We start from the raw sequence: 25,364 nt of genomic DNA, 5'->3' as shown, positions 1-25,364 counted from the left end.
TCGAAAGCGCTCGCAGATAATTAATAGAAGATATAAAGCTTCAAATCCTTTTTGTAGAATTTAATATTGAAATACTCAGAATAAAGAAAAATTAGTTGACAGCAAATCGGGGGCGTGCTTAAAAATTTTTGAGAGGGTTAAGAATGAAAGAAAAACTTTTTTTCACTATTGGGTTGCAGCAATTGATAAGTGAAATCTTTATAACTATTCTCAAGCTTTCGAGTAACTTAAACTCATCGTCAGGGTACTAGAAAATACAAATTACAAATTTTTGATAATAGAATATAATATAAATGTAAATGTACAAATTTTCGTCTAATCTTCAACCTCAGATTCGTCACTGTTGCTACCGCTATCATCAAAGTGAATTATGATTGGTTCAATATTGTGTTCAATACGGTTGTCTACGTCCCACATTTTTTGCTCCTCTTTTAAAACATGCTGCATGCATTTCTTCCAGTCTTCTGCAGAAACAGTTCGAATAGCTTCTTGTAGGTGATGTTGCACGTCCACTAATTTAAATGTTCTGTTTTCTCGTGCCACATATCCTTTTACTTGCGCCCAGATTAATTCTATTGGGTTTAATTCGCAGTGGTATGGTGGTAACCTTAAAACTGTAATTCCACGTCTCAACGCCATTTCATCCACTGCGAATTTTTTATATTTGTCTGTGTGTAATTTTGTTAGCTGAAGTAGTTCTGCCTTTAAACTATCTTTGTTATATTGGATGTTCTGAATTGCTGCTTTTTTCCATGATTGTTTCGGTAATGGTTCTAAATGTCGACTATGGTATGGGGCATTGTCGATGACGATGACAGACCCAGGTTCCACAAGTTGAATGATGCCTTCAAACCATTTTTCAAACACCTCCGCATTCATCTCTTCATGATAGTCGCCTGTTTTCTTAGATTTGAATATTAATTCACCATTTGGTAAAAATCCACTGTCGCTTCCTATATGCGTAACTATCAGACGACTACCTTTTCCAGATGGCTGTTTTAACCCAACTGACAAACCTTCAATAAAGGCTTGTCGTGCACTTGTTGTATTACCATCCTGCCATACTTTTTTGACCGTATGTCCTAGGTTAACCCATGTCTCGTCCATGAACTACAATTTTTTTTTGAGCTTCTGAAATTCGTCAATTTTTCTTAGATAGTTTCTTCTCCATGCTATTATTTCTTGACGTTCAATGAGAATGCTTTTCCTGTCAACTTTTCCGTACGTAAATTTCATTTCGTGTACAAGTTTCCTAAAAGTTTCTTTACCCATTTTTGGGACCAATTCATGATCGCTAAGTGCCTCCAGAACTGTTTGTAGTGTGGGCAGCTCATTTCTGAAAAAGAAACTATGAATAGTTCTGCGTATACTGGTTTTGGCTTCTTCATCAACTGTGATTTTTTTTCGTCCGCTACTAGTTTTTGACGTTTGTACGTCCCCATGAATTTCTGCTTCTCTTAATATTTTGTAAATCGATGATTTTGGTACACCGGTATTATCAGAGCACATATCAACTAATTTATCTTTTGTAATTGTGGAACTTAATGATGTAGAAATGCCCGGTTGGTTATTCGGAGGTACACACGTAGAATTACAGCACATATGCACAAAGTCATCTTTTGGTGGCTGATGATCTCTTTCAAGACAGTGAAATACTCGCAGTACAATTTGTTTTTCTCTTACTGACCGAGACTCCGACCGTTTTACCTTTTTCGACGTGGAAGGCCCGACTATGTCTCCCATTTTTTGAGTAGTTTGAGAACGGTGTAGAAATATAATTATGTAACGCTTAAACACTTATTAGCACTATTATTTTCACCAATTGTTATCACAACACGTCGATTGCTCACTAACTTAACTGTGAAACGTATAATTCACGCTGTATAATTCACAAACCAATGATACGCTCATGGCTGCAAGTACATTAGTGAGGACTGCAACGATGAGATGGAAGTTACGGTAAAGTGACAAAGACAGAAATATCGTTGCGTACAGCGTTGCCACTAGTTGTAATAAATATCTAACACTATATACAGAAAATAATGAATTTTAACTGATCAGTAATCAGGAAATGTATAAGTATTACTCATTACAAGCTCATTACTGATTTTTGTCATAAATAATACCTTTTAATCGTACTAGTATTGTGTATTATCTATAATTTGCCACAACCTACAACTCTACTGCTTACTATATTTTGATTCTGCTATAAACTGGTAACGTAAAATTTAGATATGACAACGCGCTTTACTCTCAATCATTATTGGTTTTACTATACGTTTTGATATGGATAAGATTTACGAAGTCTTACATTGATTCTTAGCACACAAGAAACATAGCAAATTCATTAATGATCTTTAAAATTGATATGTACAGTTGTTTAATGGTACGAAATTTTAAAAAAGATTAATAATGTTAGCTAAAGATAGCAAAAATCTGACTTCATTCTTTCAGAGGCGATCAAACTGGTGGATCAGGTTAAAAAAGAATTAGAACAAATACCGCATGGACAGCGTGTTTGACAAATTGTTATCTGATTCAAAATTAATTGATGAAGAATTAAAATGTGAAACTGAATTTACGGAAACTGCCGATACAGGTCCTCGAAAAAGGTATTTTAATCATGAGGCTACAGATGAGCCCATTTTAGACCCAACGAAAAAGTTTAAAATGAATTTTTATTTCTTTTTAATTGTCACAGATATCTCGAAATAAAATGAGCGATTCGAATTGCGGATGAAGCAAAATCACGTTCTTTCATTTTTGCAAAACTTCGGAACCTGGAGGGCACAAAAAACATCACAACCTACAAGAAAAGTTAACATTTAGAAGTAGGTAAAATATTGAAGGGGATTATTTATTTAATGAATTAGAATTGTTGCCAATATGTTTCCCAAATGCTGATACAAATCAACTTGATATTTAGAGTTACATTTTTTCCATGCTGTTACAGTAGCTAGAGACAAACGGTCCTTTTCAAAGTAAAATTTGATAAAAAATTATTTACGGTCAAACATGACATAGACTAACGAATTTTGTCATTATAAGCACCGTATAGAAGTGAACACAAGTAAATTCACTCCGGTCGGCGTCTATGATGTTTTGGGTCGATATTTTATTTTTTGCTGGCATGTGGCGGTACAGGAGGGTGTAGGCTGAGAGCTATCGTGCACCTCTGCACGAGGTTCAATCAAAAAATATATGACTATGATCTGATGCACAATAAATATCTCATATGATTTTGAACTTTTTAGGAATTGATGAAAAATAAGACAAGATGGTGAAATAAACGTATATTTTGTAAAGTAAGATTATACAATTTAGGTCAAAAACTTATGCTAATCTATTCTAAAGGTTTTTCAGAATGATGAGATTTTGATTTTTTTATAACATTTGTTTTCAAATTTCTATTGTCAAATTTCAAAGTATAATAAATTATTAGACATGTAAAAAGAAGAAATAAATAGTCAAAAGGAAAATTAATTGAATAGAACTGGCCGATACTTGATGAAAATCGATATTAAAACGTGTTTCGCTATACAATAGCTTTCTCAAGCAAATACTGAAAGTTACTTCCAAATTACAACCATATTAAGCCGGAATTATATTGTAACGAATTTGAAGCCGGCCCTGACCGATATCGCAGCCAGCGAATAAACAATGGCTCATCGCGAAAGGAATGCACTCGACAACCCACCGCGAATAATCTAGGCCAGTGCCGAAATCTCTAGAGAGATCCGGAGCGTTCGTTGACGATATAAAAAGACCGCTCTCCATCCCGAGCGGCAGTCAGTCAGTCAGTCGGAGTCTGTATCTAGAAAGCTAATCGAGCGGTTAACAAACAGTGAAGATAAATTGAGCGTTAGTTGCTAAGTGGTGTATATAAATTAGTTGTGATAGTGAAGTATTGTTAAAAATGAATTTGTTTGAGACAGTTAATTCTTTAATTCGTTATAATATTATTGTGTCGTGGTGTGTCGTGACGCGCCACAAGTATATCGTATCCACGCATTTAATATATTTAGAATTATATTACTAAAGTGCTGTGTGTCGGGACGCGATCTGTCGTGACGGCGATCAGTCGATTCCCGATCGGCATCAGAACGATGGTGGGGTTATGACGCGTCACAACACTCCACACTAGTATGTTTCTAATCTGATGCGTTAACTAGCTAGAGTAGAGAATAGTCGTTTGCATTTATTTGTGCACAAGATGCCGGACGAACTTATGAACTTATTAGAAAATAAGGGTTTGCATTTTTTCAATATTATTTTCTACCATATAATATAATATCTCAAATTGATTTCTTGACATCCTGAAATATTGATGAAATCTTTCTTCAGCACTAGTAAATGATATTCGCTTCGACTACCTCTCAGATCATTTACTGGATGAACCCAATATCCTCTCTTTTTTCTTTTTTTTTTAAGTAAACTTCACATTAAGAGACACGCGGTTTTCTTGAATATCACTATCCGAATCGGAGGAAAGCATTGTAGATGCTCGCATGCGTTTACTCCAAAGGACACCACTGTATTGACTCGAAATAACGTCAGAATGCGCCCCGACACGACATAATAGTATACACACTCGCCGTCACGTCAGAGAGCATCACAACACACCACGACATAACGGCTTTTTACTCTAACCTGAAATCCGTCAGGTATGAATTCATTAACTATATCAATACATTTTTGGAAAGTAAATATACCTAACTATTTTTACCTGGAAATGAACAGATTCAATAATGGTGAATTATTCAATTCATTTTGATCGTTCATAAGATATTGAAAGTTTTTGAATTTGTTTATAAACAAGGTGAGAAATGTTGATTTCTGAAAATATTGTTTTGAGCTGGTTGCCTATGCAATCAGTGGCACCTAAATTGTTAAAATGATTAAGAAATTCTGTCTCTAGATGAATGATACTCTGTAAAAATGAATCTGGAGGCATATATAAACTTCCAAACTGTTTGGATTCTGTATTACCGTATGTTTCGAAATAACTTTATGCATTTGTTTCATTCAGTGTGGTACTAGCCGCTGTGGCAAAATTTGTACATTTTCTCAAAAGATGTCCACAAACATAGCCCAAGCTGTTGCCTTCGGGAGTGGCTAAAGTTCTATAATCATTTTGTTCGTTGTATATTCATCAAATTTCAAAAAGTCATCGACAAAATGGTTTTGGCTACATTTCAGCAGATGAGGAGTATCAAAAAAGTAAAAAATATTTTTTTCTCATCAACAAAGAAATATGACTGCTCTACAGTCACTTCGAGATCTTTTCTGGCAAGTTTATGAAAATTAGAACCTAAATCTGAAATGATACCCCTAACTCTTAATCCAATTTTTGATAATTGTCTAACAGTTTCAATCACAATACTTTTCATATCCAGTATTGATATGGATCAATTGTTAAATAAGTATGCAACAGGCTGTTTCCAATTCGAATGTATGCCTTTTGCCATGACTACCAAGACATATTCTGTTTTTTGTTATTGATGACAGAACGTAAGAATTGACATACCTAATTGCTATTTATAGTAGAATATTTGGAACATATAAATGAACAGTTGGCTTCAAAAAAAGGTTTTTTGAATATACATTTGATACTTTGATTTTGGAGAGATTTCAGTGGAAGTAATATTTCTCCTACAGATACATACTACCCAAATCAAAAACTTGATGTGGTTCAACAATTATTTTCCTTTATGGATTTTCAGTGGAACTCCCATTGTTTTGTCATTTTATATCATTACTTGTGAGGTACATACTATTCGTAAAGTTCAATTTCATAAAATTAATTTCATAAAACATTTTTGAATATGAATGACCCCACTACTTAATTTGGTCTATAACAATTCATTTTACGATTTTCGTTATATGACCATTCCTTCAATCTTACATAATAAATACTAGAAAAACATACCTTTTTTCGTCAGTTGGAAATCGAAAATAATTATTGCCGACATCACCCTGCAAATTTCAGCAACCAACAGCTCGACACTTGTTCATTTTGAAACTAGACACAAATTTTTCACAAATACAAAACCACCACTTACCGACTCACTCTGTAATAATATTCTATGCCACAATTTGGCTCGCTTGGTAAACGCCTCAGATTCAGTCGGTTGCGCTGTACGTGGGCCACGCATAAAATTTGAGGTGGGGAATCTTGACCCAAATATGGCGGAGAGTGAACTTACTTGTGTTTACTTCTATACGGTGTTATATAAGTATAGAATCAAATAAATGACATACTTTTTCAAGAGCAAAACACAAGCACTGTAGGAAAATTCTCAAGGCGCTCTAAGAGCGGTGCCTGTGCGAAAGTAGTGATTCACATTGGATTTGAATCGCTGGAGATTGAATCCATTTGGAAAAACGTTCTCAGGAAATTTGTTAATTCCACATAAACGCAGTTCTTCAAATGAAAGAGTTTTTGTACTGAGTTGAACCTCAAAACGATGAGCAGCCACAGTCCGTCGCGTATTTCTGGTATGTACTGCTCTTGGTGGAATCAAGTGGGCCAAGTCACTTGAATACTTCCCGTGAAAGAAGAGAGATAAGTCACTAACTTTCATTCGATGTTCCAGACTATAAAGGTTGCAAGTGATGTTTGCGTCTCCAATCAAGCGGATTTTTCTTCTGAGAAAACCGATGCCTGGGTTTTTGTGGCATTGAATTGAACCTGGTTATTTCCACCCCAATTCGAAATCACTTCTAGATCCTTATTAAGATCTGCAACCTTCTGCTGCCGATGAAGATGTGCATCCACCACCGATGTCCCGGAATCCAAATGGAATGAAGAGACAAGTGTGCGGTCGTCAGCAAAGCAATATATTGGATTCTTGGGCCATACACAAAAATGATCCGACAAGTAAAATATTTGCCAACACGACAGCCCGAAAAATTGAGTTTGCCTTCAAGTGACGAAAGAGTGAAGAGCGTTGATGAAATATTTATAGCAATACATGAAATTTCCCACCAAAAGATTACTGTACATTTTTTGTTCCAAATCATCCAACAGAATTTCCGCCAGTAGTGGGTGTCTCATTATGAAACCTTCACGGGATGAATAAAATATGTTTTTGAATTGGTAGTAATTCTGCCACAAACACGCATTCTTTCTCTTTGACTATGATCTTTTTTCAATAGAATTCACATTCAAATTTCCTAAAAAACGAATTGGAATGTTAGGTTAATAGTATAGCATTTGCAACAATAATTAAATATATTATGTTTATCTTTATGAACTGATCCTCTCTGGGAACGACGTTTTTTATTACTATTGCTATAGTGGCATTGAAGGGAGGAACAGAAAGTAAAGTCGATATTTCAAAACTATCATCTTTAAAAAAACTAGCACCAGAAAACAATACAAGAGTGCAAAAATATCGAGACATTTCCTGAACAGTAAATAAACTAATAATGCAGAACAGAAACGAAATCTTATGGAGTTTCGTTTTAGGAATTTCGTTATAAAATGGGAATTGTGAGTTATTCAAAGCGCTGTTAAGTGAGGAATATAAATTGTCCTTAATGTTCTATCACAAGCTACTTGTTTCGCATGGAGAGTTAGTCATGAAAGTTGTGTGAATATAAGGGATCCGGAAATGAATTTATTTTATGCGTTATTTGGAGAAACGTGAATTTTCTGGTATTATGAATTCTTAAAAAGTTTTTACAATCCAATACATTGGATTTGAAATCGCTTCAGCGATTTCAAATTAGATTTAAGAAATATTTATTTGAAACTCAATGATCTATTTTATTATTATTCTTATCATACCATGCCTTGATTACAATAGAACGGATTATTTTATAATAATGCTCTTATAACACCGAAGCGACTTTTTGAGGTTGAGTGGAAGAGCAATTAATAACGATTTATCGTTATGAAAATTGAACTTCGCCTTTTGTTTCCAACTCATTATATTTCTGTCCATACTGTTCATTAACTGTTGAACCTTATTAGATGTAAACAAAAAATACATGTATTATTATTATTATTATTATTATATGCTTTGAAATCTGACACAAAGGACTTCAAAATACCTGAGTGTGGTATAACCATTAATTACAACACTGATTACTTGATGAAACCAGATCATCAAAACAAAGCGTCTGTGAATCAACACCAGAAAACAATGTTTGGATTCGTCATAGATCTCATCAATGGTGCTAGGCTGAACCACGACTGTTTCGCCGAACTCAACTCTTTCCCTTTGATATTCGTAGATCGAGTTTTCTCTAGATCCCATAGATGATGTTTCGTAAGGAAAGATGTCATAAACTTTATATACCTCCTACACTGACTAGATTTTCTACAGTTTTAATAGGTTACAAAAAAAAATTAGAGATTTGCTTGCCTTTTTTTTAAAAAAAAGATGAAAGAAATAGTTTCAATCTACTTCGTAGACTCAATAAAGGGGGGTAGGTAGGTCTAAAGTGAGTGGGTATATTCGACCCTCCACCGCAAGCCACAAGGGTTTATTGTGGCTTACACCTATTCACACTCTGCCAAATAAACCCACCTTCTTAACGAAGAGGGGTAATAGAAAAATGCATTCTCATTGAAAGAAACCATATTATTGAGTTTGTTTGGTCATGCCAGTGTAATAGCGTGCGTAAAAACAATTGAAGGTTATGACATTTGTGATTGTGCGCACTTGAATAATTATAATATCACAACAGAAGCATATCCAGCAATATGTATCACATTGTTATTTACGACATAATGCAATTAGACTGCGGAATAGAGCCAGTGCTCTACAGTGAGAGTGAAAATCTACTGACGACTCAGTTCTACAGGGTGTTTATTAAATATGCGGCAAAAATTTAAAGGACTATTCCTTGGACTATTCTAAAGATATTTTGTCCTTTGATGATTTTTACATTTAACATTATATTATATGATTCTTAATCTACAAAAACTGTCGGAAATAACTACCCCCCGCTCGGATGCAAGAATCCAATCTTCTCCTCATCGACTCCCGAACTCTTTCAAAAACACCAGGATCACTTACGAGACACACTATTCAAATTGAGTGTCTGCAGCCGTTTGTAATAATCGAAATGTTGTTGATAGGTACAACAGAATTGCTAGATTTTTTATTTTGGTAGGCCCACTGTAGTACGCTATACTTTTATTTCGGCTACGTTAATAATTTTAAAATTACCAAAATTGTTATTGTCGAAATTCTTTTTGGCCTTGTATCTTCGAAACAAAGCGCCTCATCAAAAATCATCATGGGACAAAATATCCTTAGAATAGTCCAAATAATAGTCCCTTAATTTTTTACCGCATGTTTAATAAACACCCTGTATAATAATTGTCAAATCAGTGTACGAGGTATGTTGAAAATGAAGGTGAATGTTCAATTTTCGCGGACTACGTACATTCGATTTGCGATATTTTCAATTTTTATTTTGGTACACTCGTTTCAAATATATATTTACAGTTTCTGCTGTTTAACATGTTTAGTTTGTTGGCGAGAGGCATAAAAGGAGTGTTTTACGATTTTCTTCTACCAAAATAAATTTATCAAAGACTGCATTAAATTTTGTGTAAAAAATGTAATTGAGTGCTCAAAAACATTCGAAATTTTGACATTAGCATACGGTGATTGTATTCTGCGTCAGACAGAGATTTACAAGTGGTACACACTTTTCACAGAAGTCAAGAAGATGTGAATGACAACGATCGCCCTGGACGCCCCAGACAACAAATAAAAATGTTGAAAAAGTGAAAAAAAATGTTAGGGAGAATCGTCGAATCACTATTAGAGAAGTTACTGGGGTGGTCGGCATATCGATTGCTTCATGCTATGCACATATTTCGGAAATTTTGGGCATGAATCCTGTGGCAGCGAAGTTCGTTCCAAAATTGCCAAATTTTGACCAAAAACGACATCGCATGAGCATCGCTCAGGAATTTTTGACATCAACGGCGATTCAGATTTACTTAAAAGAGTCATAACTTGTGATGAATTATGGGTATATGGTTATGACAAGTCCACTCGTCCCGATGGGAGAGGTCAGGAAAACCAAGACTTAAAAAGCACGCTAACTTTCATCAAATGTCAAAGTTTTACTCACTGTTTTCTTCGATTACCGTGGCGTAGTGGAGTTCTTGCCACAGAGTCGTATGGTCAATAAGGAATATTATCTTGAAGTTATGCTCCGTTTGTGGAAAGCAATACGAAGAAAACGTTCATTATTGTGTAATAACAATTCATGGCTTTTGCATCATGATGATGTACCTGCTCACTTGTCGTTGCTTGTTCGTAAGTTTTCGGCCAAAAACAACACCGTAATCATACCACAGCCACCGTATTCACCAGATTTGCCCCCATGTGACTTTTTCATGTTCCCAAGATTGAAGAGACCCATGAAAGGACGGCGTTTTGCCACCATTGAGGAGAGAGCTCAGGGACATACCAAAAAGCGCATATCAGGACTGAAAAAAAACGCTGGCACAAGTGACTGGGAGTACTTCGAAAGGGACAGAATAGAAACAGATGAATAAATGAATATTTTTGAGAAAAATGAAAGTTACCTTTTTTTTTAACTTCGTGGAAAATACCATGTACGAGTATGTATAATAAGGGATGTTTCAAAATTTTTTTTCTTCATAATGTAATGTGTTTCTGTAGCTCGATATCTTGATACATATTCATTCTACTGTATCGTGCCATATACTGATCCATGGAAAATTTTGTACTCTATATATCGATGCTTTTCATTTTTTTCGTTTTTTGGTTTCCTTCAGCTTATTTCTAAATGATGTCGTTAAGCGATTCTTTGCCAGTTTTTCTCCACGAATTTAAATTGAACCAAAGCGCTGCCTAAGCAACCCGAAAAATTAACCAAGCGTTTGGCAAAGATAGTGTTCATGAACTCAAGAGTTTGAAGTTGTTTTGTGAATGTGAGCCCCGAAGTGGCTACACTAATGCAGGACGAGTATTTGGAGACCCATCACCAGCGTGATAGCCAGAGTGCCCCATCACAAACGGTGCGTCGGATGGTGGAAGAACTGGGCGAAAGCTTCCATGAGGTTTTTGATGGTTCAAAACGTATTGGAAAGGTCGTAAAGTGGGTACCCCACGATTTGATCGATCGACATAAATTGTCACATTTCGAAGTATGCTCTTCTTTGCTTCTGCGCCTCCAAAATGATCCTTTTTTAGATCAGATCGTCACGTGTGGTGAAAGTGGATCCCCTACGACAACAGGTGACGATGACGTTCAGAACAGTGGTTGGATTCCGATGAGCCACCCATACATTTCCCAAAGGCGAAACCCCACCAAGAAACACCATGGTTACTGAATGGTGGTCAGCGGCTGGTGTGGTTCACTATAACTTTCTGCAACTGTGCCAAATCCTCACAGCAGAGTCCTATTGTGGGGAAATCGACGAAATATATCGAAAATTGCGTCGGTAGCAGCCGGCACTGATGAACAGAAGAGGTCCGATCCTGCTCCACGACAACGCCCGTCCGCATATTTCACAAATCACCGTCCCAAAATTGAATGAATTGAGTATCGAAGTTCTGCCTCACCCACCATACTCCACAGACCTCTCGTCAACCGCCTACTATCTTTTGATGAAGATAACCTGGTGACACTGTCAGAGATAATATGTTAAGAGGTCGTGCTCCACAAACACAATATGAAAAATCTAATACATATAATTCAGCTGATAACTTGGAACTAACTAATACCCTCGACTTCTCAAATGATTCTTAAACAATGAATAATCAAATGAATGAAACACGCATTATAGAAGCTACGAGAAAAAATAAACTCAGGATTGGCCCGGGCCATATATTGGGTTTTCTACTAAAAAATTGTTTTATCCTTCACTGATTCCCCTCATTTATATATTCAAAATGAATTGCGTCAAGACTCTTATTTGGGAAATATACAAAGTTATTTAAGATTGTGAAGACTGCCTCAAGCTACAGGAAGAACTGAACATCATATTAGAGGTGTCCGAAAAATTTTCGTCCTATCGCGGACGAAAATAGCCCCCCCTCTTTCTCACCTTTTGAACTGGCCATGTCATTTTCTCACGTATTGTACACTGTACTTTTTCTACGGTTACGTTGTTTTCAAGTATTGAAAATTAAAATACATATATAATAATACTTGTATGTCATTAACTCATTTTTATATTTTATTTAAAATAGTAATTAACAGTTATGTTTGAACAATTTCGTAAAGTAATTCCTGGTAGGTCTTTCTGTTTCAACATGTTTTCGGTAATTGAAATATTAGCTGCCGTCGAAGTTGAAGTTGATGGGGAAACGTACTGAGCTTCCACAGCATTGTTGTGTTCAGGTTTTAATGGCGCTGGAGGCTGAATGGATTCTACTATACTTTTTGAAATTTTCATTTTGTTAGCTATAGAGTTGTCGATATAAGACTCAGCAACATTGCAGCAACATTGAACCAAGGTATTTGATAAAAAAGCGCATTTTTATTTATTATTCTGCAGTCCACGACAACAGTTACTCGTGAGAATGATATATCAGCAACCACCTTCAAGAAATAGCTCAAAAGACATGACTTTCATCACTATATAAACGGAAGATTAGTATATTGTACAACAAGTGAGAAAAACGACATATTTCTCACGAGCGCAGAAGTTTGTTGCGAGTGAGAAATATGTAATTTTCTCACGTATTGTACACTGTACTTTTTCTACGGTTGCGTTGATTTCAAATATTGAAAATTAAAATACATATATAATAATACTTGTATGTCATTAACTCATTTTTATATTTTATTCAAAATAGTAATTGACAGTTATTTTTGAACAATTTTGTAAAGTAATTCCTGGTAGGTCGTTTTGTATCAACATGTTTTCGGTAATTGAAATATTAGCTGCGGTCGAAGTTGAAGTTGATGGGGAAACGTACTGAGATTCCACAGCATTGTTGTGTTCAGGTTCTAATGGCGCTGGAGGCTGAATGGATTCTACTATACTTTTTGAAATTTTCATTTTGTTAGCTATGGAGTTGTCGATATAAGATTTAGCAACATTGCTGGATTTCCAACCCCCATGGCGTTTTAAAGTTGAAAGATCTGCCCCTGCATTAACTAAAATAGTCGGAAACAGTGGCCAGTATATAATTCAGGGTTCGTTCGATAATTGCAAAAATGTCGCTATTTCTTTCGCCATGGTGCTAAATTTATTTATCCCCACAGGCTGTTTCGAACATTTGCTATTTTTGTAATTTAAATAAACCTGTTTCATTTGTGCATGGTCAAAGCTTCACATATTTTTTGTAAATTTGGTAGAATTCTCCTGTGACTGTGGAATTTCTAGGAACCTTGGTTTTAGTATCGGGTAATTTTATTGAAAGGACCGAATTAAGATCTTCCATGTCATCAATTTTCAATTTTCGAAGTTCATCACAACTTTATTAGCAAATAATTTTCATCAGGTGCATTTTTTTAAAATTGTTGAATTTTTTCAGAAGTTAATGTTTTTGACTGTTTTGGAGCATATTTTTCAGATTTGCGTTTTGAAAATGCACGTAGTTTTACGTATTTTGATATATCAACACAGTTTTTAATAATTAAGGTACTCCTCAGCATCGACTACTGAGGCCATGATGTTGATGATTTCAATCTTCTTGACAACTCTTCAAAATAAACTAACAAGGTATTTTCGGAACAAGAATTTACCTTGGCTTTCATTTTCCAGTCCATAAAGTTTCTGTAAGCGATTTCATATTTTTCTCTTGATGTGTTTGGTAATAAATTATTGCAAACATCTATTGCTTTCTGAACAATTTCTGGAGGTATATTTTCCAACTCTAAATCTTCGTATTCCATTATATTCAATATTTACTAATCTGAACTGTTTATACCAGGGGTCTCCAAACTACGGCCCGCGGGCCAAATCCGGCCCGCCAGTGTCATCAATCCGGCCCGCGACAGCCAATGATTTACTGTCATCAATCTGGCCCGCGACAGCCAATGATTACCTATTTTTTGTTACTATTACTGTGATAAGTTGAAGAAGAAAACACAGAATGATAATTACTCGGTTTTATTTACTTGCAAGGTAAAACTTAACGACAGAAATTATGACAAAGAAAACTTAACTTGAGTATCTGAGTTTAAGCATATTAATAACTAACAAATAATTGAAATGAAACACAGTAAAACAAAAACACTAATGAGAATTATGTAATTGTGATTTTCCACCGACAATACTTTGTAGTTGTGGATCAATTTTACTTGTACCAATTATCAAAAGAGATTTAAGATGCTCATCGGTTAATTGAGATCTGTGAACATTCTTTGTGTACTTCATCTTGGAAAACGTTTTCTCATACAAGTAAGTAGTACCAAATTTATGCAAATTATCAAATTGTTCCAGTGGAAGACTCATATCCCTGCACCGTAAATCAATAATTTCCATTTGGACTTTGGATTTTGAAAAAGCTTAATTTCATTCGCAATGCCATCAAAATTGAAAAACGAGTATCAAAATTAATCTTCGAAGCGCTCAAAGTTTCGATTGCAAAATTGACGTAAAATTCAGTCTCTGTAGTGTGGCTGAATATTTCACATGTTTCAAAATGTGTGAAACATTTTTTACGTAATTGCGATTGAAAAAGTATTATTTTCTGCCTGAAGGATTTGATATTGGTGTATAAATCAGGGAGAAGCTGATTTTCTCCTTGCAATCTCAAATTCAGTTCGTTCATAAGATTTGTCAAATCGACATAGAAGGCTAACTTCCACATCCATTCACTATTTTCTAAATCGGCGCTGCTTCTCATTTAAAAAAATTCGATCTCTGCTCGGAGTTCAAAAAAGCGCTTAAGGACTTTTCCGCGACTAAGCCAGCGTACGGCAGTATGATATGGTAAATCATTTTCTCCAATCTGTTGAATAAACTCGCGGAATTGTCGGTGATTCAGCCCAGTGGATCTGATGAAGTTAACAACTGATATGACTGGTTTTAGAACTTCAGACATATCCAAACATTTTCCGCACAAGGACTGTTGATGAATGATACAATGTAAGACTAATGGTTTTGAACCACCATCATTTTCTACAGCCTTTGATACAAGTGCAACCACTCCTTTATTTTTACCATACATATGTTTGCCTGCATCAGTTGTTATAGATTTCAAATTTATCTATCGAAGGTTCATTTTATTAATGGCATTTTCAACTCCCTTAAAAATATCCGCCCCAGTTGTCGTGCCGTGAATACTATCAGTATCAAGAAGTTCTTCACACACTTCATAGCTTTTATCTACTCCGCGAACAAAAATCAACACCTGAGCAGTAGCTGACACATCCGTTGACTCATCCAATGCTAGAGAAAACCACTCATGATGTCCATTTTTGTCAGACAGTTGAGATGATATATTTTCTGCGATGTCTTGCACCCTCCGAGCCACGGTGTTTGCTGACAAACTGACACTTTTAAATAAATTTACCTTTTCGGCACATATTTCTACGGTTACTGCAATCAAGCATTCTTTTATCATTTCTCCATCGGTGAATGGTTTGCCACGTTTTCCGATTTCAAGAGCCACACGAAAGCTGGCGCGAGTTGCAGACTCTTGTTCAGTATTCGCTTTGATAAACAAAGATTGCTGCGATTTGAGCGTTTCAAAGCTTAAAATTTTTCCTTCTGCAAAGTTCCTGTATACTTGGAATAACTTTGAAGATGTTTCGATTCATAGTGTCGTTTAATGTTATAGTCTTTGAGAACAGCTATGGTTTCATTACAAATTAAACATAGCGCCTTATTACTGGTCAATCACAAAATACTGAAAGTTCCATTTTTCTTGGAACGTTCTGCATTCACTGTCGATTTTTCGCTTCTTTTCCACACTAACAAATCACACATAAAAACAATAAGTCAAATCAAAATACTTTTATTGACGGGTGTTACTTTATTTCACAATAGACAGTTTCGATTCCTTCGCCTTTCCTACGCAGACTAACTCGCAGTTGCGCCGCTAGCCTTTTTATAGGCAATTATTACTGCCATCTCGAGGTGATCGGAATACACTAGCTAGAACCAGAACTTTCTCGAACCAACGCGGTAATTCCAAATATCAAATTACGCCTAATGTCACCTAGCGGGTAGCTGAAAAAGATAGTACTTAGTACCACTACTCGCCACTAGATGTCGTTAAGTGTCACAATACACAATAATAATTGAAATGCAAAAAAAGCGTAAGTTTGCTTGGGTCACGTACTTTGCGACTATCCTAGTCTAGAAATATAGTTAAGGGCAGAAATTGGCCCTTGGAACACACTGAAAAAATCATTATGGCCCGAAGGCTTCAAAGTTTGGAGACCCCTGGTTTATACTATAACAATCAACAATAAAAATATTTTTGTTGGGTAAGTTGACAGCAATAATTATGCAGTGCTTCGGTTTTGTTATTATGGAAACGCTGACAATGGGCTATTTGGATATTGCACGCGAATCGTCGGCGTAGCGTTGTCAACATGGAGAAGGTGTCATATCAATCTGACATGTAACAATTCATGACTGACTTGGGTTATCGTGATAAAATTGAGAAATCATTTCTCACTGTAATGGCGGATATTTCTCACTGCGTGAGAAATCTTTCGTTTTAAACGTATGAAAGCGATGAGAGAAGTGGCCCATCGTATAGCATCCGTAGAAAAAGTACATGAAATAAATAAGCCTTTGGCAAAAGAATGCAGTTTTATGAGCTAATATCCTAACTTTTGATTGCAAATAGAAACTACATAAAAAATATTTGTTTAGAGACGAATGCACATTCTATACAAACCATAACTTGATTGGGTGGAACGAAATGAAAACTCATCTGCCTCTTTCAGTGTAGGTTCCATCATTTTGTATTTTTTTTCGTCTGCGGGGTTATTTGTTTACCGAAGAATATGTAATTACGTTACATCGCATGAACCGTGCTGACTCGCTTTCAGTTTAATCTCGCCACTTGCTCCGAGTTGAGGTATGGAATATTAATTAAGCAGTCTTAATTAGCACCTCGCCACAATGTCATATTGTTACAAACCCTACTTCCTCGAACTACTGTATTTACTCGAGTTCACGAGGGATCCAAATTACGCCTGGTTTGTCGATCCCCTGTAAATACGCTTGTAAATAGTAGTCCCCTTCTGAATGTTCGCTGACTCCCACTTCAGATCTGAAAATACTCTTGAATTCCTCTTCAGGGTTAAATTCCAATATTTATTGATACAGTTTTCTTGTGGGTTCTTGAGTATATTACACTTATTATAACGAAAATATAAATTTATTTCACTACTTCACTTATTACAAAACTTTTAAAGTCGGTCGGTAGCCGGGCGGTTCGACATAGAGGTGCTCCCTTCACTCAGTCAATTATAATAATAATAATAATAATAATAATAATAATAATAATGTTTATTGTGCAAAAACAGGTTTTATACACAAAGGGAAAAGGGTTAGCCGGAGGCTATCTTCCACCCGTCCCATAATTAGGAAAAAAAATAAGCATACAGTAAGAAAGACTACCTATAACAATAACAATTACAATAGACACAAAACTAATATAAAACAAACTATTATGAGATTATAAAGATAACATAAAAGATTACAATCGTTTTTGAACATCTAAGAAATTAATTTTCAAAGTACTTTTGAATTGATATATAGACAAATGCATATACGGTAATAAATTATTTAGATACTTTGGTGCAAAGTAAGAAAAACATCCCTCAAATTTGGTGGTAACATGATATGGAATGGTAAATGTATCTTTTTTAAATTGATAGAATGATTATCAGATCGCTTACTAAGTAATCTGAACAAGTAATTAGGAGTTTTGCTTTCCAATAGTTTATATAAGAATACAGATATGAGATAACGAAATCTAAACTCAATATTCAGCTGATCTAATTTCAATAAATATGGAGTTACATGATTACGGTAGTTTATGCAGCACACAAATCTCATACAAGCATTTTGTATACGTTGAAGTTTGTGTTTATTATAGTCTGGTAAGAAGTTGTAATACACTGAGCTGCAATATTCAATATGGGGATAAATCAATGATTGAACTAATTTCAGTTTTGTTTCTTGAGAAAGCTGGAACTTAAACTTGTATAAGGATTTCAGTTTAAAAAAACAAGTTTTGTAAATGTGTTTAACGTGCTCATTGAACGAGAGATTGTTATCAATATATACCCCTAAATTTTTTGCTGAACTCACCCAGTCAATCAGTTCATTGTCAAGAAAAAGATGAAAATTTGTTTCAACTTCATTTCTTTGTAGATCAGATCCCAAACATAGGGCTACTGTTTTATTTGGATTAATTCGAAGGCCATGATTTTTGGAAAATAGAAATGTATTTTCTAAATCCAAGTTCATCCTGGTGATAGCATGGTAAATATTATTAGATTGACTTGACAGATATAATTGAAAATCATCAGCATATAAATGTACGTCGCACTGGGATAACGTGGCAGGAAAGTCAAAAATGAAAAGAGAGAACAATAATGGACCTAGAATGCTACCTTGTGGTACACCAGAAGAAGTTTCCTGAAGAGATGAGCATAATTGACCATTATCCAGTATAACCCGTTGAGCCCTTCCTGTGAGATAGCTTCTCACCCAATCTAAAGAACTGCATTCAAACCCAATGTATTTTAGTTTACTCAGCAATAGTTTGAAGTTTACCAGATCGAATGCTTTGCTTTGATCAAGCATAACTAAAAATGAAACCATCGATTTGTCCCGAGAAGTAGTGATATCATTGATAACCTTCAACAGAGCAGTGTTGGTACCGTGTTTCTGTCGGAATCCAGATTGCACTTCTGGAAGTATGTTAGCTGTATCCAAATATACTTTGATTTGTTGTGTTATTATTTTTTCAAAAATTTTTGAGAATGCTGGTAAAATACTTATTGGACGTAACTCGTTGAAACAGGTGGGTGTAGGTATTTTGGAAGTGGGTAAAATATTAGCAATTTTCCAAAGATCAGGAAAAATGCCTTGCCTCAGAGACTCATTAAAAATATGTTTTACTTCATCTATGCAATGTGGAATAATGAATGAAATCATTTTAATATTGATATTATCGATACCTATCCTTTCCTTCCTCCGCAATGCACAATGATTAGTCGCGATCCTTTGTTTACCGGCATGTTAGACATACACATTCTCGAACCATCAGTCCACCCTTTGGTAACTGTGTCGTGACTATTATACCAAACTTGAGATGTACATTCTTGGCCGATGTGTGAGTCGATGGTCCAAGCCGCAGGCAGAACGCTCGATTTTCACTCGCTATCGTCCAACCCATGTTAAGAATAACACGTTAAAAAAGATAAGACCTCGTTAGTCTTTAGCTCGCACAAGTTTCGACTTCTGAGGAAATGGCGAGATTCTGCCAGGAACTCTACGTTGTCAAAGAACAAGCTTCACTTTTATTTGATGATATAGAAAAGGCTAACGCTTTCTATCTCTTGCAACAGGTATTTGCGTATGATTTGCAGGATGCTTCATAGTTCAAGTAAACGATAATAATAGCTCCTCTTTATTAATATAGTTAGGCGGCTAATTTCGTTATTAAATAATGATTTCTGATTATATAAGAATCACAATAACTATATAATATATCTATATATACATATATATGTATATTCGGCAGAGGCATATATTAAATTCTACAAAAAGGATTTGAAGCTTTATATCTTTTATTAATTATCTGCGAGCGCTTTCGACAATTGGTAGTACTGTCATCTTCTGGCACTCCTCAAACTGAACTGATCATCCTGTTGTCTGTCTCTTTATACGGTCAGAGCGTCTTAACTCAGGTATTTCAGGTACTTTAGGTAAATTTGCCTGTATTTGTTCTGCATCAGGTACTCTTCTTCGTGTTAGATCTTCTCTAGGAATGTGTATGGTTTTGTTTAATATATTGAATGTGAGATCTTGTTGTGTTTTGATTTGTACTTGTTCCTCGATAAGTGATTTATGACTGTTGAATTTATGGATGTTCAAGTTTTCCCAAATGTTCATGCGGTTTCCCTTGTTGATTTGTTTTATTAGTTGGGGGGGGGGAAATTATGTTTGTTTTGTATACAAAATGGACCCAAATAGACCAAAAACTTCGTTCATCTTTCCTCGAATGTTTATTCGGTACTTTCATGAGCTGTCGCGAATGATTGGAAGCGTTGTCATGAACTATTGCACTATTCGCATCCCAAATTTGGGATCAATGTGTTTTCAAACCATTCCTCGAAAATATTAGCTTCCATGTTCTTATGATAGTCAACATTGCAGTCCTTAAATTATTTCCACATACCTAATTCCAAAGAATTCGAAACCTATCCTTTCCTTCCTCCGCAATGCACAATGATTAGTCGCGATCCTTTGTTTACCGGCATGTTAGACATACACATTCTCGAACCATCAGTCCACCCTTTGGTAACTGTGTCGTGACTATTATACCAAACTTGAGATGTACATTCTTATATACATTGAAACATACTCTCTGTGTCTCAATATTCAAATGCATTCGAATCTTATTCACTGGTATCTCTTTTTCGCATTGTTCACCATAGCTATTGGAATCACTACACTGGAAAGAGTCTGGATTGTTATCACACTCGTTATTACTATTAGTACTTGTCCAAGGACGCCGCATTTTGAACAGATAACAACAATTTGTTTTGCTGTAAGCAAAGTTTTAGCAAACTGAAACTAATTGAAAAATATTTGCGATATTCTATGAGCCAGGAACGCTTATCTTAGCGATAGAAAATTGAATTACGCACGAGTTAAATTATGACAAGGCCATAGATTCATTTGCTGAACAAAAATCTCGAATAGTACAATTGTAATTTCAATTCACAATAATATATTTGATATTTATTTTTGATAAATATATGTTTATTTTAAATCCTATTCTGTGCTATATATAAAATATATATCATACACGTTAATTTCTATATATCTGTAAATGAATAGGCTTAACATGGAAATAACAGCGATGCATGCATTATTTCCGGAAGACCTGTGTCCTAATTACTGGATATTTGATAGCTGAAGTTATAAAGATGATAAAAGAATGAAATAAATAAAAGTGGGGGGCAATACCTCCAAAACGTTGGTAAAACGCTTTTTACAAACAGCGATAAAACTGACAGGCGTGAAATTAATATCTAAGGTGTCATTTTTCTTGAATCTTGTCAGGGCATAGTCATGCATCACCATCACAATTTCTATCATTCTCAATGTCCTAATCAAATTGAACCAATGGAATCAAATATTCAAATGTGATTGTGACTAAATATTAAAACTTTTTTTTATAAAAAAAGACGCTTCAACCACGTAGGGTTGTTAGCGTAGGTTCAGTGATACAGATTATGCTAGTGCTATATTTCGTGTAACATATTGATGTGTTTGAGAAAAGCTAAGAGAATGTCAGTATTACAATATGTATTCTCCTAATATGTCTTTGAGTGAACGGGTAATATTGAAATTGAGTCTATCATTATGATATAGAACGCATTGGGTAAACATATGTTCAACACTTGAAAGTGAATTACACACTGTACATTTAGGTTGCTGTTCGCCCGTCAGAAGATATCCATCAGTAGCGCGTGTATGACCCAGTCAAAGTCGTGAGAGGATTACTTGTTTTCGACTATTATTAGGTGTGTGCTTCCATGGTAGAACTGATGCCTTGATGCTGGATAATTTTGAGGATGATTCATTCCATTGGGATTGCCAACAGTTGGTGAGGATATGTTTGTAAAAGGGTTTCAGATCTCGGTACGCGACTTGAAGTTCTGTTGCTGTAATCGGGTTGGTAATAGCTTTCTTTGCTAGTTTGTCCGCCATCTCATTACCTGCTATTCCTATATGCGATGGAATCCAAATAGAATGAATTTGTGATTCTTCATTTTGTAGCAGAGAGTGTATAACTCTTTTCATGAGGTGTATGATGGGGTGGTTGGTGTACAGTTCTTCAATTGCCTCAAGTGCATTCAGCGAGTCTGTCACAATAAGGCATTTTGTTAGATTCCTTACTTCGGCGAAATTTAATGCTTTAAATATAGCATATAATTCCCCTATGAATACTGTACTCTTTTTGGGAAATTTGAAGGAGGCTCTGTAATCAGAACTGAAAGCTGCCCAAACACCCTCTTCGGTTTTTGATGCGTCCCTGTATATCAGACAAAAGTCCTCATATTGGTTTATTAGTTGATGAAATTCTGTCCTAATTATCTCATGATTGGTTTCATTTTTGTTGTACTGGGTGAAACTTATGTTTGTTTGTATTTGAGGAATTGTCCAGGGAGGAGGGTTTGATATATTTGAAGTATTCATAATATTTGGAAGTGGAAGACGTAAACTAGATAGGTAGCGGTTGTATCTCTCATAGAATGGAAGATCAACTCTTTTCTTTCTAGCAAAAGTGTTTTTGAATATGTTTGCGACGACGTTGTGGTGAACTGGGTTTTCTGGATATGAGTTGACAGAAGCTGCGTATGTAAGAGTCAGGAGTTGTCTCCGAGAAGATAATGATGGTTCGCCTGCTTCACAACGGATACTGTTTACCGGACTAGTGCAGAAGGCTTCAATTGCAATTCTTATGGCATTATTCTGAATGGTATCCAGTTGTTTTAGAACTGTCTTCTTTACCGAGTTATATATGATTGCCCCTTAGTCTAGTTTGGATCTTATTAATGACCTGTAGATGAGCATTAGGGAGATATATCAGGAACTGATAGTACACCGGTATAACATTACAGATGCATGTTCCCAGACCAGGTCGTTAGCCGATCCAGCCTGCTTACTCAGCATTGCGTCATATGCGAACTTATTTATACACCTTGTTTTCTTATTCATGTCATTCAATTGTAGTTATTTGCCTTAAATGTTCAAATAAAGTTTTTAAAAAGTCTCAAAGCAAATCCTTCGAAATAATTGATCCTACCGACTGCGCCAATTATTTCGAAGGATTTCCTTTGAGACTTTTCAAAAACTTTATTTGTACATTTAATACAATTGAATGACATGAATAAGAAAACAAGGTGTATAAATAAGTTCGCATATGACGCAATGCTGAGTAAGCAGGCTGGATCGGCTAACGACCTGGTCTGGGAACATGCATCTGTAATGTTATACCGGTGTACTATCAGTTCCTGATATAACTAGGGTCTTTGAATCGACACCCCAACTTTTACAGAAAATGGTTTTCATCAAATTCAGTCCTTTCTGACAGGAAGTTTTAGGGTGTTGAATATGTAGTTTCCAGTTTAGTCGGTGGTCTAAAATCATTCCTAGAAATTTTATTCTGTTCACGTATTGAATACTCTTGCCAAAAAGTTGTAATTGGGGTAGGTTTTCTTCATATCTCTTGCAGAACTGGATGCACTTGGTCTTGTCTTCTAATATCTGAAGTCCTGTGGAGGAGGACCAGTCTTGGAGCTCAACAAGGAAACGTTGTAGATAGTTATATATCGTTTTGGGGTTTTTTCCTCTGCCGAAAACTACGAGATCGTCTGCATATAGCCTTGCCTATACAAGAAAAAGTGTTGTGCTCAAAGGAGAACCTTGAGGTACTCCGTTTTCCTGAATTTTCGTGGTAGACAGGATTCCTTTAGCTCGTACTCGAAACTTGCGAAGTTTCAAAAAATTGTTTACAAATGCTAGAGAGTTTGCACCAAATGACCATTTTTGCAGTGTTTTCAGTATTGTATGTTGCCGTACCGAATCATATGCTCTGGCGATATCGAAGAAGATCGCAATACATTCTTGGTTGTTGATGAAAGACTCGTGTATTTCCGATTCAAGATCCACCAAGTTGTCTAGTATAGATCTCTTTTTCCGGAAACCACTCTGTTCGAAAATTAGAAGTTTATTTTCTTCTAAGAACCATGTAAATCTGTTATTGACGATTTTTTCTAACAACTTTCTCATTGCACATGTTAACGAGATTGGTCTGTATGATTCTGGGGATGATTTTGATTTGTTTTCTTTATATATTGGTATAATGATTGATTCAGTCCATTTCTGAGGAAATACTTGTTTGTTCCAGATGATATTGTATATTTTGAGCAGCAATTTCTTAGCATTTTCTGGTAACATTTTTAGTAAAACTGTTGGAATATCATCAGGGCCAGGAGAATAATCTTTCATGCATTTGAGGCATTCGCTAAGTTCTCTTAAAGTTATTTGATTGTCCAATGTATTTGATGTTGTGGCTGAAGAAATTTTTAACGATTTCTTTTTTAACCTCGTCTGTTTTATAATAATGTCAGGAAACATATCGTCGCTGGAGTGTTGTTGAAGGGAGACCGCTAGGGTTTCTGCTATATCTTCTGGAGATGTAAAAATATTTCCGTCCATTGCTATGTGGTTAATAAAATTGTGAGATTGAATTCCAGATATTTTTTTTAGTGTTTGCCAGACGATACTTGATGGAGTTGAACCCGTTCACAAATGTCTTCCACGAATTGCGTTTATTCTTTTTCATCGTGTACCTAGCTATTGCTCTCAAGCGTTTGAATTCTATTAGATTTTCAGCTGTTTTCTGTTTCTTGAATATGTTGAATGCTTTTTTATATTCCTTATGGTTTTTTGGCATTCTATGTTCCACCAAGGAAGTGGAGGATATTTGAATATGGTACTACTTTTTCCAATACTTATTTCTGCTGTTTCAATTATCATGTGTGAAAATTGCTCAACAAGCTGGTCTATGTTAAGATGTGATATTCCATTTTCTTTCATAGTTGATATTTTATTATCTATGATGGATTCGTAGAGGTTCCAGTTCGCATTTTTCAGATTCCATTTCGAGGGTGGAGTAGAAGAGAATTCTGATCTCTCTTTAGTTTTAATGATAGGATGATGATCATTACCATACAAATCTGAAAATACTTTCCATTTCAGAACCATAGCAAATTCCGGTTCGCAAAATGATAAATCAATTGAAGATGATTCCCCGTTAGCTCTATTGAAGCGAGTGTTTCTACCGTCTTGGAGGAGATTGAGATTGGTTATATTCATAAGATTTTCAATTTTACGACCCATTGAGGTGGTTTTTTGGAACCCCAAATATGGTTATCTGAGTTAAAATCTTCTGTCACTATTCGAGGTGCCGGTATCTGATCAAAAAGTTCGGTGAGTTCGGTAATACTAGGTTTATGGCCGGGAGGAATGTAAATGTTGCAGATATTTGTTGCTCTTGATTCTGTAATCGACACCGCTACTGCTTTTAGATTTGTCGTAATAGGAATGAGTTCTGCTACTGCTACTGACTTTTTTATGTAGATAGCTATACTACCCACTGGGTCTATTTTTGTGGAAACAGTTGTAGTTCAAG

General features: G+C 35.5%; 1 protein-coding gene and 1 long non-coding RNA gene across 12 annotated transcripts in view; both read left to right on the top strand.

Moving 5' to 3' along the window:
- Positions 1 to 25,364, top strand: part of CaMKII (Calcium/calmodulin-dependent protein kinase II) — a 330,306-nt gene that overhangs the window by 202,167 nt on the left and 102,775 nt on the right. The window lies entirely within an intron of this gene.
- On the top strand, positions 17,805 to 18,915 carry LOC141480064 (uncharacterized). Its single transcript, XR_012464143.1, has 2 exons — positions 17,805 to 18,620; positions 18,677 to 18,915. It is a non-coding gene; the product is annotated as an uncharacterized lncRNA (long non-coding RNA).

This window comes from Leptinotarsa decemlineata, unplaced genomic scaffold (genome assembly GCF_025532065.1).
Source record: "Leptinotarsa decemlineata unplaced genomic scaffold, Ldec_3_MD MMD2_P_RNA_scaffold_11, whole genome shotgun sequence".
Lineage (NCBI taxonomy): Eukaryota > Metazoa > Arthropoda > Insecta > Coleoptera > Chrysomelidae > Leptinotarsa > Leptinotarsa decemlineata.
Note: the sequence above shows the minus strand (reverse complement) of the source record. Positions and strands in the feature narration are given on the sequence as shown.